Source organism: Pinus tabuliformis, chromosome 7, assembly GCF_031772625.1.
Source record: "Pinus tabuliformis cultivar Carrire ecotype Pingquan chromosome 7, CPIR1, whole genome shotgun sequence".
Classification (NCBI taxonomy): Eukaryota; Viridiplantae; Streptophyta; class Pinopsida; order Pinales; family Pinaceae; genus Pinus; species Pinus tabuliformis.
The window spans coordinates 504,108,663-504,125,042 of record NC_142293.1 but is presented as its reverse complement, the minus strand read 5'-3'; positions in this window follow the sequence as shown (position 1 = coordinate 504,125,042).

Genomic DNA, 16,380 nt, shown 5'->3' with positions numbered 1-16,380 from the left:
ACCCTGAAACAAATATTATAAACACTAAAATAAACATGGTTGACCATGATTGTCCATGGTTGATTTTCATATTGATACAATCATTCTCATAATGCGACGTTGGACCACAGTCGACCATGCTTAACCATGGTTGATTTTTATATCAAGACAATCTTTGTGACAATGTGATGTTTGACCATGGTTGACCATGATTGACCATGTTTGATTTTATAAACATGGTTGACCATGGTTGACCATGATTGATATTATAAACTCAAGGGATTGATATTATGAACCCAAGGGATAAAAATTATAAACCCAAGGCATATAAACCCCAAAATAAACATGGTTGACGATGGTTGATCATGGTTGATTTCCATATAGAGACAATCTTTGTCACAATGCGACATTAGACCATACTTGACAATGATTGATTTTCATATCGAGACAATCTTTGGCACAATGCGGCATTGGACCATGGTTGATTTTCATATTGAGACAATATTTGTCACAATGCGACATTTGATTGTGGTTAACCTTGGTTGACTATAAATGACCATGCTTGACCTTGATTGATATTATAAACCCAAAGGATTGATACTGTAACCCATTGGGATTATAAACCCAATGGAATAAGCCTTACAGAATAATACTAAACCCTAGGAATATGAACACTTAAATTAATAAATCCAAGGGATTTATATTATGAACCCAAGGGAATAATAGACTGGAGTGATAAAAATTATAAACCCAAGGTATATAAACGCTAAGATAAATATTATAAACCCTAAAGTATACATGGTTGAGCATGACTGACAATGGTTGATTACCATATGGAGACAATTCTTATCACAATGCAACGTTGGACCATGCTTGACCATGATTGATTTTCATAGAGACAATATTTCTTACAATGTGACATTGGACCATGGTTGACCATGGTTGATTTTCATATTCTGACAATATTTGTCACAATGCAACATTTGACCATGGTTTACCTTCATTGGCTATGATTGACCATAGTTGACCATGATTGATATTATAAACCCAATGGAATAATACACCCAAGGGATTAATACTAAAACCCCTTGAGATTATGAGCCCAAGGGAATGATATTAAACCCAAGGAACTAATATTATAAAACCAACGTATATAAACTGTAAAACAAATATTATAAACACTGAAATAAATATGGTTGACCATGGTTGATTTTCATATTGAGATAATCTTTGTCACAATACGATATTTGACCATGGTTGAGCTTGGTTGGTTATGATTGACCATGGTTGACCACGATTAATATTATAAACCCAAAGGATTGATATTATAAACTAAAGGGAATAGTAAACCCAAGGGAATAATATTAAACCCAAGGAACTAATATTATAAAACCAACGTATATAAACCCTAAAACAAATATTATAAATATTAAAATAAACATGGTTGACGATGGCTGTCCATGGTTGATTTTCATATTGAGACAATCATTCTCACAATGCGACATTGCGACGTTCGACCATGGTTAACCATGCTTAATCATGATTGATTTTCATATCAAGAAAATCTTTGTCACAATGAGAAGTTCGACCATGGTTGACCATGATTGACGATGGATAACCATGTTTGATTTTATAAGACATGGTTGACCAAGGTTGACCAAGATTATCATATTGAGACAATCTTTGTCACAATGCAATGTTGGACCATGGTTGACTACAATTGATTTTATAAAACATGGTTGACCACGATTATCTTATTAAGACAATCTTTGTCATAATACAATGGTTGATGATGGTTGAGACAATGATTAATTTTCATTTTCAGATAATATTTTTCACAATGTGATGCTTAACCATGGTTGACCATGATTGGATTTATAAAACATGGTTGACCATGATTGACCATAGTTAACCATGATTGATATTATAAACCCAAGGTATTATAAACCTAAGGGAATATTATTAAACCCTAAAAATATGAACCCTTAGATTAATAAACCAAAGAGATTAATATTATGAACCTAAAGGAATAACAAATCTAGGGGATAAATATTATAAACCCAATGTATATAAACCTTATCATAAATATTATAAAACCTAAAATAAACATGGTTCACCATGGTTGATTTCCATATAGAGACAATCCTTGTCATAATGCGATGTTGGACCATGTTTGACTATGCTTGACAATGATTAATTTTCATATCGAGGGAATCTTTGGCATAATCTGACATTTGACCGTAGTTGACCATGGTTGATTTTCATGTTGAGACAATATTTGTCACAAAGTGACATTTGACCATGGTTGACCTTGGTTGGCTCTGATTGACCATGGTTGACCATGATTGATATTATAAACCAGACGGAATAATAAACCCAAGGGATTGATACTATAACCCATTGAGATTATGAACCTAAGGGAATAAGCCTGAGGGAATGATATTAAACCCTAGGAATATGAACCCTTAGATTAATAAACCCAATGGATTGATATTATGAACCCAAGAGAATAATAAACCTAAAGGATAAAAATTATAAACCCAAAGTATATAAACCCTAAAGTATACATGGTTGACCATGGTTTATTTCGATATGGAGACAATCCTTGTCAAAATGCGACGTTGGACCATGGTTGATCATGATTGATTTTGATACTGAAACAATCATTGTCACAATGTGACATTGGACCATGGTTGATTTTTATATTATGACAATTTTTGTCAAAATGTGACATTTGACTATGGTTAACCTTGGTTGGCTATGATTTACCATGGTTGACCACGATTGATATTATAAACCCACGGGAATAATAAGCTCAATGGATCGATATTATAAACCTAAGGGATTAATGCTTAAAACTCCTTGGGTATTAAAAACCCCTTGGGATCATGAACCCAAGGGAATAATAGTATACTCAAAGAACTAATATTATAAAATCAAGGTATATAAACCCTAAAACAAATATTATAACACTAGAATAAACATGTTTGACCATGGTTTTCCATGGTTTATTTTCATATTGAGGCAATCCTTCTCACAATGCAATGTTGGACCATGATTAACCATGCTTAACCATGGTTGATTTTCATATCAAGACAATCTTTGTCACAGTTCGACGTTCGACCATGGTTGACCATGATTGATCATGGATGACCATGTTTGATTTTATAAAACATGGTTGACCAAGGTTGACCATGGTTGACAATGATTATCATATTGAGACGATCTTTGTGAGAATGTGACATTCGACCAGTTCTCACAATGATTGATTTTCATATTGAGACAATATTTGTCACAATGCAGCGTTGGACCATGGTTAACCATGATTAACCATGATTGAGCATGATTGAAAGGGAGCCTCTTGGACCAAGTGGGGGAAAGCGATGCCACTCCCAATAAGAAAAATAAGTGATTGTTGGGTGACCAAAACATGTCAACACGGCGTGCAGCTGCCCATGTGTTTGACTTTGAACGTTGAACCGTGTTTGAATGTCAAACAATGATATAGGCTAACGATCACATATTATATAATAAAAACAAATAACAATGGGTGGGTATGCATCCAGTGATTACATGTAAAACGTAAAGATTTATTTCCAAAAAAATAATAATCTAATTTAAAATTAGAAAACAAATATTTTATTATTTTCATATTCAAATTGTGTTCGCCAATATTTTTACATGATCCTCATCATTTTTAAATATTATAAATTGTTATAGATTTATACACAATTTTAAATTATTGTATAACGATATAATTGGCTGAGAATTATACTCTTTATATAAAAGATAAATAATAATACATTCAACTATTAAAAATAATATATATATTTCCATATATTAATAAAAAATAATATTTATAAATAAACAGGAAAAAAATTATATGAAATTAAAGTTTATGTATTATGATAAAATATTTTTTATTATTATAATAACATTAAGGAGTGGTTATATTTTTAAAAACTTAAAAAAACAAAACCAAAACCAATCAAAAATTTCAGTTATTTGATCATCTCAACTTACTATCAAAATTGGAATTTCAAAATAGAGTCATTTATCAAATTTAACGGTTTTCACACTTTCCCAATTAATTTTTTAATATCAAGTAAGGATTTTGACAGCTTTACAAAATTTAGTTATTTTAATATTTAATAAAATGAATTTGAAAATTTGAAAAGGTAACCGAAGAATTTAATTTTTAAATTTGAAAAGGTACCCGAAGAATGTAATTTTTGAATTTTTTCACAACTTCGAAATTTGGGACACAAGAAATTCCCTTGTTCAAATTATTGCCGTAAACTTTATGGTTCAGAAAAAATACAAATATCGCAAATGAAGTGTCAAATCCTCAAACTATTGTAAATATTTTTATTTACCTCAGTTAGCAAAAAAAGACACCAATGAAAGGATGATGATTATTATCTGTTGCACGAATTAATTAATTTTTATTTTTATTTCAGAAATGGAATTGTGGATTAATTTCCCAGTAACAGGGTTGTTATGTAACTTCTGAGGAGTTAATATATTAAAAAAAAGAAAAAACTGTTGCAAACCCTTACCAGCTTTCCCCTCCGTAACCGTGGAATGGATTCCAGCAAGAAGGGAAGAAGGGGCAAAACAAAAATGCTATTTTGTAGAGGACAGGCAATGGGAGGAAAAAGGGTTGGCTTACCATGTCTGGTGAGGATGAGATGATAGGAGCGCAGAAGCGTTGCAACTAGCAAAGACAGTTGTCTTTGAGCAAGCTAGGGGGGAGACTGGTCTCGAAAGACAGTCTCATGGTCAGGTGGAGGACTAGCTGCAGAGTAAAGGGTGACCATATCTAGGAAACAGAAAGAAGAAGTGCATTTACGGAGGACGAGACATGTATGTCGCTCTGACTTAATCCCAAAGAAAAGAATGTTTATTTTCTGTAAGTGCAGCTTTTCTAAAGTAGTGTATATGGGTACAAAATAGGGTGTTTGAGAAGTACTCTAATTTAAAAGAATTGTTTTCGTTAATTGGGTATGGAAGGACAGGCAATAGAAAGAGGTCAAACCCAGAAACTGCTTCATCTGTCTAGATAGAACTTCCCTCAGACTTAAGATTGAAACAAGCTGGTAAATTTGGGTGTTGACTGTATGTGGTAAGGGCAATCAAAAAGAACTTGTTGCGAAGAAATTTATCTCATAATATAGACAGGTTTCAAGAGCCTAAGAATAGGACAAAAAAGAAAGAAATCTCGTGGACAAACAACGAAAACTATAACAGTTGCCCAAGGGAACCCCAAGTAACCACATAAGAGGATTACGATGCAAAGCGTAGTCAAATCCGAAATAGGAGAGAATGCAGCAGTGGCTAAAGACTAGTGTTACCTCAAGTGGCTACAAGTCTTCAGACTAAGTCTACTTTTCTGCAATAGTCATACACATATAATAGTAGAAAAACCCTCGTTGCCCAAGCCATGAGGTTGCTCCTACCTTAAGGAGGAGACACCATCTCAAACGAGAAAACAACGACTATTATAACTGACATAACAATGATGGTAACCACTTATGCTAAGAAGAGTTAGGAACGGCATGGCTTGGCAGGAGACCGCACTGTACGCAAGCCTAACAATGGCGAGACCATAGGAAAGATGGTATTGTGCAAAAGAAGCAGTTAGCTTGGGTAGGGTTATAAACTTTCTACTCCAAAATTGCCACATCATACAAGGCTGAGAACCTGGTGGCTATTGGGAGCCGAAGAGGAAAAGCTACAGGATGTGTGGAAAGAGCAGGACTCAGACAGCTCGAAAGGAGGATAGTAAAACAAATACATGCAAACCAATCTCAGAGTGAATATTCAACACCATAAGGCTATGCAAACATTTACATCTTTAGTAGAGAACAGAACTTGAAGAAAAGAGGTGCGAAAAACCCTGACTTTTATAAATTAAAAGAGTGAGAAACACCTGCATAGTGGAACCGTGGTGCGGAAAACCCCTGTCAGGCCTACACTACGAGTTTACTCTGCTAACAAAGAAATAAATACATCTTTCACATAAATTACAATCCAGTGTGCCGAGAGTTAAACTAAGCCACATGTGTGCGAAAACTGTATATACAAACGTAGGGTCCAAACAGAGGAATTAAAGTCAGCCCAAAATCTAGTAAATAATTTACATAAATCATTACAGTACAAATTGGGACTTGGGCGGGGCGAAATACCCTCTAAACCCCCTTGCTCATTGAATTATAAAAGACCTGGAGGAATTATTCCCCTCGAAAACATATGAGAAACTCTGGAGCAGCAGGCAAGGCCATAGTCGGAGAGATTTCCATACCTGGAATTCCGTTCTGGGTAGAGATGGGGTCTTCCCCCAATCATGGCTAGGCCGCCGAGCAAAGGTAGGTGCCCAGCCTGTGCAATCGCAAAACATATAACCCAAATTAAATATCAGAGAAAGTTATGCCTTCTACAGTAGCAACAATTCAAGGTAATATAACTTCAATTCCTTGTCAAGGAACTTACTTGCTAAAGGAGTCCCAGCCAGTATATGAATAGCACTGTCCCAAAGCTGCAGGTCGCTTCCATAGCCAAACTTACCTACAGATGTGTAACCTAGTGTCAACGAGAGCCATTCTATGAACAATAAAAAAAAAACAAAGAGCGCATAATCAACTGATGCAGGGCAACCATAATTCGATTCGTCGTTACCTGTAGGGTTGATGACCGAACCACCAATATCTTGACAGAGACTGTAGGTCGTCTCTCGGGTCTGAGTGCATAGGCGGAGCCCGAACAAACCCTCAGAGAGGGAAAATTGACTAACCAAATGAGCCAACTCCCGAGACCGTCGATAGAATAGGTTGGCAGCTCGCAAAAGAAGATTACCCAGCCACCGTTGGATTGAATGATGCGTTTCCCCACCATTGATACAACAGGGATTACCATGCAAGGTAGAGGAAGAGACATGCTTTCAAGCCTCGTATAGCACGGAGCCGGGCAGGAGTTAATTAACTTGAAAACGGATAAGGCATGTCACATGATGGCGGAAGGAAAATCAAAAGATAACTCATTACCAAATGCCGCGTGGATCTCATGCATAAGACTTTTGTAAAACCAATATAAAAACAATACACCAGCTTTTAAATCAATGAAATGTGGAATGCAAGTGGTGGCGTAAGTAAAACAATTCCCTTAGTTATCCATGGGTATGGGAATTATATATATATATATATATATATATATATATATATATATATATATATATATATATATTTCCTGCGTGGAGACATTACAAGTGGTATCAGAGCTTAGGGACAAAAATTGTCGCCTCTGGGGACTGAAAACTATCAACCCACTATATTTGCAGCTTATTTCGTTCCTAATGAGTGTATAAGCAAACAGATAATGTGATAACCCTCCCACTGTTACTTGTTTTGTGGTAAGCACAGGAACAACAGAGGACTGACAACATGAGGAGAACAAACAGCACATCCCACAGGTTTGGGGTGGGTCAGTGGCCTGCAGCGGGTTCTGAAAACAATCCCAAGTTATGGGTTCAGCTGGGTGAGGAAGCGCGCAATACCAATATGGTGATTTTGGAGATAGTAGAGCTGAAAAATGAGATGGCCCAGTTACGGGAAGATAATGCAAGGTTAAATATGGAGCAGGAGAGAATCATAAAAGGCTTATTCGATAGGCAGAATCAGCAGCCACCCAATCCCAGTGCTGAGCAGCAAAGAATTCCAGAAGAACAGAATCCCCACACAGAGCCCGAAGAATCAAAAGAAGGGAGGAGGAACGCTCGGATAATGCCTCTGAACAACAAACATCCAAAAGGAAATGGATAGAGTTGCAAGAGAAATTTCGTAAAATCAAGCCACCGCACTTTGACGGAGAACAGGAGCAAGCAGCGGAGGCTTGGTTGATCAATATGAAAAAATACTTCCAGCTGTATGAGTACGATGACAACCTCAAGGCACGGTTGGCCATTTTCCAATTACAAGGAAAGGCCACCTTGTGGTGGAAGGAGGTTAAGATGGTAAAGGGAGTAAGCGAACAGAATATCACCTGGGAGAAATTTCAAAGATATTTTAAGGAAAGGTACCTGACCGATTGCTTCTACCACGAGAAGGCAAGAGAATTCCATGACCTGTGGTTGGGGCAGCAAACTATGGATGAATTTATTACTCACTTTACCTCCCTACTCCGTTATGTGCCCTATATACGGGAAGAAAAAGCTAAGGTATAGAGGTTTGTTAGCAGCTTACCATTGAGTATGAGGGAAAGAATTGAATTTGACAACCCAAAGATGATGGATGAGGCTATCCGCAAGGCCCGAATTTGCTATCAGCAAAGCAAGCAGAAAGGAGATGTTCTGGGTAAGAAGTGGGTCGATAAGAAAAGCAACAAATTGGCTGGAAGTACTAAAAGTAATCATGTTGGAGGTAGAAAAGGATTCACCAAGGGGAAAATCAATAGAAATTCAGAGAAAAATTCACTCCGATTAAAGCCCCCCAATGAGTCCAAAACCAATGATCAATCCGGGAAAATAGACAACGAAGGGACAGCAAGGCCCCCAATGCAATGTTGGGGCTGTGGTGGGCCCCATTATGTGAAAAACTGCCCCCCAGCGAAAAGGAGCTGAACAGGTTTCCCAGGTATATGAAGCCTCTACAGTTGGCGATGTAAGACGAACTCTGCCAAAGATTAATGCCGCTTTGGAAGATTGCCAGGCGGAGTACCAACCGACCATGGTGGAATTTGAAGGTAAACTCTTAGACCTTGCTGTAACTATTTTAATTGACCCTGGTGCAACGTTAAGTTATATTATTCCTAGAATTGTGGAGCATTGTAAGTTGCAGCCTGTTAAGTTTAAGGCCCTCTGGCTAGTTCAGTTGGCAATAGGGGCAAAAAGGCGGGTATTGGCTAAGGTCAAAAACTACCCAATAGAAATAGCAGGACAGTTCGTGACAGCAGATTTAAATGTGCATCCCCTGGGCTCGTACGATATATTGATTAGTATGGATTGGCAAGAAAAACACTGGTCCATAATTAATTGTAAAACCAAGACTATCAGTTATAAGGATGAGCTGGGAATAAAACAAGAGGTGCAGGGGATTAAGCGGCCAGCGCAAATTCGGCCCATAACTGCCTCGCAGTTAGCAAAATGCATCTGGAAGGGGTGTCAAATTTATGCCATCCAAGTGGGGTACGTCAACTCGAAAGACAAAATAGCCACATTGGAGAATATTCCTGTGATACAAGAATTTGCCGATGTATTTCCGGAAGAGATACCTGGACTGCCACCCAAAAGGGACATAGATTTTACCATAGAATTGGTGCCAAGGGCAGCCCCAGTCTCTCGAGCACCCTATAGAATGAGTGTGCCAGAATTGACGGAGTTGAAGATGCAATTACAGGAGCTGTTGGACAAAAAGTACATTTGCCCCAGTGTGTCCCCTTGGGGAGCCCCGGTATTGTTCGTTAAGAAAAAAGACGGGACTCTCCGCATGTGTATGGACTATCATCAATTAAATAAATTGACAATCAAAAACAAGTACCCTCTGCCCCGTATTGATGAATTGTTCGACTAGGTGAAGGGAGCAACAATTTTCTCAAAGATTTATTTGCGATCAGGGTATCACCAAATCCGGATTAAAGAAGAAGACATAGCTAATACAGCTTTTAGGACTTGGTATGGCCACTATGAGTTTGTGGTGTTACCCTTCGGGTTGACTAACGCCCCTGCCACCTTTATGTGTCTGATGAACAGTGTGTTTCATCGGTATTTAGATAAATTTGTGCTGATCTTTATTGATGACATATTGATTTACTCTCAAAATAACGAGGAGCATCAGGAGACCCTCAGGTTAGTATTGCAAACCCTTTAAGAACACCAATTATATACTAAGTTTAGTAAATGTGAATTCTTTAAGGAGCAGATACAGTATTTAGGCCACATCATCACTAAAGATGGGATTGTCGTGGATCCTGAAAAGATAAGGACCATTATGGAATGGCCAGTACCCAAAGATGTGGCGGATATCCGATCTTTCATGGGGTTGGCAGGTTATTATCGATGATTTGTAGAGGGATTTTCAAGAGTAGCTTATCCAATCACATCCTTGCAAAAAAAAGGGGGAACCTTCAAGTGGACACCTGAATGTCAAAGAGGTTTCAAACTACTTAAATATCTACTCACCACGGCACCTGTTCTAAGCATAACCAACCCCAGTAAAGAGTATCTGGTGTGTACTAACGCAAGTAAGGAAGGGGTAGGAGGTGTGTTAATGCAGAAAGGAAAGGTGATAGCATATGAATCAAGGAAGTTGAAAGAGCATGAGCAGAAATATTCTTCTTACGATCTAGAGTTGGTAGCTGTGATTCACGCCTTGAAAATGTGGCGACATTACCTCATGGGAAATTTTTTTTTGTTATTGACAGACCACCACAGTCTGACCAATTATTTCAGCTAGCCCATTCTAAATGCGAGACAAGCATGGTGGGTGGATTTTCTGAGCAGTTTTGATTTTGAGATCAAGCATTTAAAGGGGAAGGAGAATCGGGTGGCTGATGCATTGAGTCGGAAGTTGTAATTCTTATACGAGGTTTCTTGCAGTGAAGGGGAAAGCCCCTTTGGGGAAATTATTAAAAAGGCAGCCGAACAAGATGTTGTTTATCAGAAAATATAACAGCAAGTGTAGCTACCAAACAACAAATAAAAAAAGCCAGATTATGCTTTGGATGCTGCTGGAATGTTGTACTAAAAGGGTAGGTTGTACGTGCCCAATCAGAACAATATTAAAAATCTGATATTGGATGAGTATCATAGGAGTCATTATGCCGGACACCCAGGTTATCAAAAGATGATCACTGCACTCCGGAAAGAATATTATTGGCTGGGAATGAAGAAAGATGTGGGTGGATACTTGGTTCGATGTCTAGAATGTCAACAAATTAGAGTAGAACACCAACATCCTGCGGGTTTGTTACAACCAATACCCATTCCAGAATGGAAGTGGGAAACCATCACTATGGATTTTATAACAGGTTTGCCTAAATCAAAGAAGAACAATGACTCCATCATGGTACTGGTGGACAAGCTAAGTAAGTCAACACATTTCATACCAGTGCAATCTACATACAGAGCCTTGTAGATCGCCCATGTATTCATGCAAAATATGTTTAAGCTACATGGATTACTAAAGACAATAATTTCAGACCGTGATGTAAAATTTACGTCGGTCTTTTGGAAGACATTGTTTGAAGAATTGGGAACTCAGCTGAACTTTAGCATGGCTTATCACCCTCAAACTGACGGGCAAACTGAACGGGTGAACCAGGTGATGGAAGATATGTTGAGGGCATATGTGATGCAGCAACCAAACAAGTGGGAGGACTATCTTTATTTGGTTGAGTTCGCATACAATAATGGTTACCACACATCATTGTAGATGAGCCCTTTTGAAGTATTGTATGGGTGGAAGTGCCGCACCCCCTCAAGTTGGAGTGGACCGGAAGACAGATTGAGGTTAGGCCTTGAAATGCTTAAGGAAATGAAGGAACTGGTTAAAAGGTGTGCTCTAATATGAAGGTAGCTCAAGATAGGAAAAAGAACTTCACTGACTAGAAAAGGAGGTTTAAGGAATTTCAGGTCAGTGATCATGTGTATGAGAGAATTCGAGAAAAAAAGAGCACACTACAGTGGAGCGAGTGCGCTAAGTTGGCACCTCGATACTGTGGACCATTCCAAATCTTAGTGAGAATTGGGCTGGTGGCTTACCAGCTTGCTCTGCCTAGTCACATACGAGTCCACAATGTCTTTCATATCTCTGTGTTAAAAAAATATGTTTATGATCCTAAACATGTGATTAATTGGCAGGAGATTCAAGTGAGAATTATCTCTGAAAGACCAATCTAAATGTTTTCTCTTAAAAGAAAAAAAACTGACTTAGGTTGTTGCATGTTGTAGGTAGAACCGGAAGAAGAAATCGGGGTCGAACCGCTGAGCATCCTCGACTGGAGAGAAGTCACGCTGCGGAAGCGGGATATTACCCAAGTTAAAGTGCAGTGGCAGCACTTTGGGCCCGATGAGGCCACTTGGGAGGATGAAGAATTCATGAAACAGACTTATCCAGGGTTGTTTAGAACCAAAGGACATCGGGACGATGTCTAATTTCAGGAGGGGGAGATGTCATATCCCCATACTATTGTAAATATTTTTATTTACCTCAGTTAGCAAAAAAAGACAGAAATGAAAGGATGATGATTATTATCTGTTGCATGAATTAATTAATATTTATTTTTATTTCAGAAATGGAATTGTGGAATAATTTCCAGTAACAGGGATGTTATCTAACTTCTGAGGAGTTAATATATTTAAAGAAAAAAAAAATAGTTGCAAACCCTAACCAACTTTCCCTTCCCTAACCGTGGAATGGATTCTATGAAAAAGGGAAGAAGGGGCAAAACAAAAACACTGTGCTGTAGAGGACAGGCAGTGGGAGGAAAAAGGGTTGGCTTGCCATGTCTAGTGAGGATTAGACGGTAGGAGCGCAAAAGCGCTACAACTAGCAAAGACAGTTGTCTTTGAGCAAGCTAGGGGGGAGACTGGTCTCGAAAGACAGTCTCATGGTCGGGTGGAGGACTAACTGCATAGTACAGGGTGACCATATCTAGGAAACAGAAAGAAGAAGTGCATTTACTGAGGATGACACAAGTATGTGTCTCTAACTTAATCCTAAAGAAAAGAATGTTTATTTTCTGTAAGTGCAACTTTTCTAAAGTAGTGTGTATGGGTACAAAACAGGGTGTTTGAGAAGTACTTTAATTTAAAAGAATTGTTGTTGTTAATTGGGTATGGAAGGACAGGCAATAGAAAGAGGACAAACCCAAAAACTGCTTCATCTGTCTAGATAAAACTTCCCTCAGACTTAAGATTGAAACAAGCTGGTAAATTTGGGTGTTAACTATATGTGGTAAGGGCAGTCAAAAAGAACTTGCTGCGAAGAAATTTATCTCATAATATAGACAAGTTTCGAGAGCCTAAGAATAGGAAAAAAAGGAAAGAAATCCCGTGGACAGACAACGAAAACTATAACAGTCACCCAAGGGAACCCCAAGTAACCACATAAGAGAATTACGAGGCAAAGTGTAGTTAATTCTAAAATAGGAGAGAATGCAGCAGTGGCTAAAGACTAGTGTTACCTCAAGTGGCTACAAGTCTTCAGACTGAGTCTACTTTTCTGCAACAGTCATACACATATAATAGTAGAAAAACCCTCATTGCCCAAGCCACGAAGTTGCTCCTACCTTAAGGAGGAGACACCATCTCAAACGAGAAAACAACGACTATTATAACTGACATAACAATGATGGTAGCCACTTATGTTAAGAAGAGTTTGGAACAGCATGGCTCGGCAAGAAACCGCACTGTACGCAAGCCTAACAGTGGCGAGACCATAGGAAAGATGGTATTGCACAAAAGAAGTAGTTAGCTTGGGTAGGGTTATAAAATTTCTGCTCCTAAATCGCCACATCATACAAGGCTGAGAACCTGGTGGCTATTGGGAGCCGAAGAGGAAAAGCTATAGTATGTGTGGAAAGAGCAGGACTCGGATAGCTCAAAAGGAGGATAGTAAAACAAATACATGCAAACCAATCTCGGAGTGAATACTCAACACCATAAGGCTGTGCAAACATTTACATCTTTAGTAGAGAACAAAACTTGAAGAAAAGAGGTGCGAAAAACCCTGACTTTTGTAAATTAAAAGAGTGAGAAACACCTGCACAGTGGAACCATGATGCGGAAAACCCCTGTCAGGCCTATGCTATGAGCTTACTCTACTAACAAAGAAATAAATACATCTTTCACATAAATTACAGCCCAGTGTGCCGAGAGCTAAATTAACCCATGTGTGCACAAAAATTGTATATACAAACGTAGGGTCCGAATAGAGGAATTAAATTCAGCCCAAAATCTAGTAAATAATTTACATAAATCATTACAGTACAAATTGGGACTTGGGCGGGGCGAAATACCCTCCAAACCCCCTTGCTCACTGAATTATAAAATACCTGGAGGAATTATTCCCCTCGAAAACATATGAGAAACTCTGGAGTAGCAGGCAAGGCCACAGCGGGAGGGATTTCCATACCTGGAATTTCATTTTGGGCAGAGATGGGGTCTTCCCCTAGTCATGGCTAGGCCGCCGAGCAAAGGTAGGCGCCCAGCCTGTGCAATCGAAAAACATATAACCCAAATTAAATATTAGAGAAAGTTATGCCTTCTACAGTAGCAACAATTCAAGGTAATATAACTTCAGTTCCTTGTTAAGGAACTTACCTGCTAAAGGAGCCTCAGCCAGTATATGAATAGCACTGTCCCAAAGCTGCAGGCCACTTCCATAGCCAAACTTACCTGCAGATGTGTAACCTAGTGTCAAAGAGAGCCATTCTATGAACAATAAAAAAAAACAAGGAGCGCATATTCAACTGATGCAGGGCAACCATAATTCTATTCGTTGTTACTTGTAGGGTTGATGACCAAACCACTAGTATCCGTACAGAGACTGTAGGTTGGCTCTCGGGTTTGGGTGCACAGGCGAAGCCCGAACAAACCCTCAGAGAGGGAAAATCGACTAACGAAATGAGCCAACTCCCGAGACCGTCAATAGAATAGGTTGGCAGTGCGCGAAAGAAGATTACCCAGCCACCATTGGATTGAATGATGTGTTTCCCCACCGTCGATACAACGGGGATTACCATGCAAGGTAGAGGAAGAGACATGCCTGTCGGCCTTGTATAGCACGGAGCCGAGCAGGAGTTAATTCACTTGAAAACGGATAAGGCATGTCACATGATGGCGGAAGGAAAATCAAAAGAGAACTCATTACCAAAGGCCGCATGGATCTCATGCATAAGACTTTTGTAAAACCAATATAAAAATAGTACACCAGCTTTTAAATCAATGAAATGTGGAATGCAAGTGGTGGCGTAAGTAAAAAAATTCCCTTAGTTATCCATGGGTATGGGAATTATATATATATATATCCTGCGTGGAGACATTACATGAAGCCATTAGAAAACTAATTATAGAGTGCAAAGTTAAGGATATACTTATCACTCTACAAAGATAGATATCTTCTTGAGAATATTTATCAAAGTCAATGCTGCACTCAATGATGTGGTAGCAACAGATGCTTGCTTTCTGGGCCATTCTTTAAATGACAAAACTGAGATAATCTAATATTGATGTACCCTACTGAGCTTCAAATGGATATCACCATAAATGTTTGAATAACTACGTTTATACATGTCAAGAGATGACTTGCACTGCAAGCATCATCAAGTTATGTACAACTTTTGTTAACGGGAATGATGATGGGATGACTATGTTAATTGCGTAGTCTAATGAGGTGGAAGAGTTGTCCGGAAAATTATGGAAATTCCAGTCATATTTAGAGAGAATCCAGCAAAGATTTTTGTAAATCCAAGTTATAGTTGTTAAACTTCAAAATTTTAGATGTCCTGGACGTTTTTGATGGTGCTAAATCCATTTCCACCATCAAAAACATGATTCAAACACTACCTCTACAAGAAATTTTTGAATTTTTTTGCCCGAATTCCGGCCACTTTTAACCATTCGGACAATTCCTCCACCTCATTAGACGAATCCTATGTTAACTACTTCAAATATACCATTGATACTTGAAACAACACTTTTGGATATGCATGATACCTCTGCTTTTGTATGAAGAAGAACTGAACCTAAACAATGTTGTTTTGTACCAGATCATAAGTAAATCTCTTCTCCCACCCATTTAAATTGTAAAACCTTATTTTTCTAAACATGAAAATATATAAAAAAAAACAAGTGTTATATTTACAGTATTATTCTTATATTAATGTAGTTCTTATTCATAGATAATAGAAACATCAAAAGTCGTAATATATTTTGGATTAGCAAGTGGATAAGTGTATCCATGACCTCCAAAATGACTTGTCAAAAAAGAGTACGCTCGGCGCGTATTCTTTTGGATTAGCAAGTGTATCCATGACCTCCAAAATGACTTGTCAAAAAAGAGTATGCTCGCCACGTATTATTTTCAACACTTGACCGCTTTTCCTATAAGGGTCAGTGATTAGAGTACGCTTGACGCGTCAGAGTTGTTAGCGTAGGGTAATTTTCACATGCAAGAAATGAAGAAATGAAGAAATGAATAAATTCCGCTTGTATTCTTCTACTAGGAAGAGGCGAAACTTTGAAGAATAAATTTAACGAGAGAACGGGAAAATCCATAGTTGGTGATTTGGGGTTTTTATATGGTTGAATAATAACCATAGAGTTTGGAAGAGAACATGTTATATTCATAAATATAGATGTTGGAAGAGAACATGTTATATTCATAAATATTGAAAAACGGTGGAGCT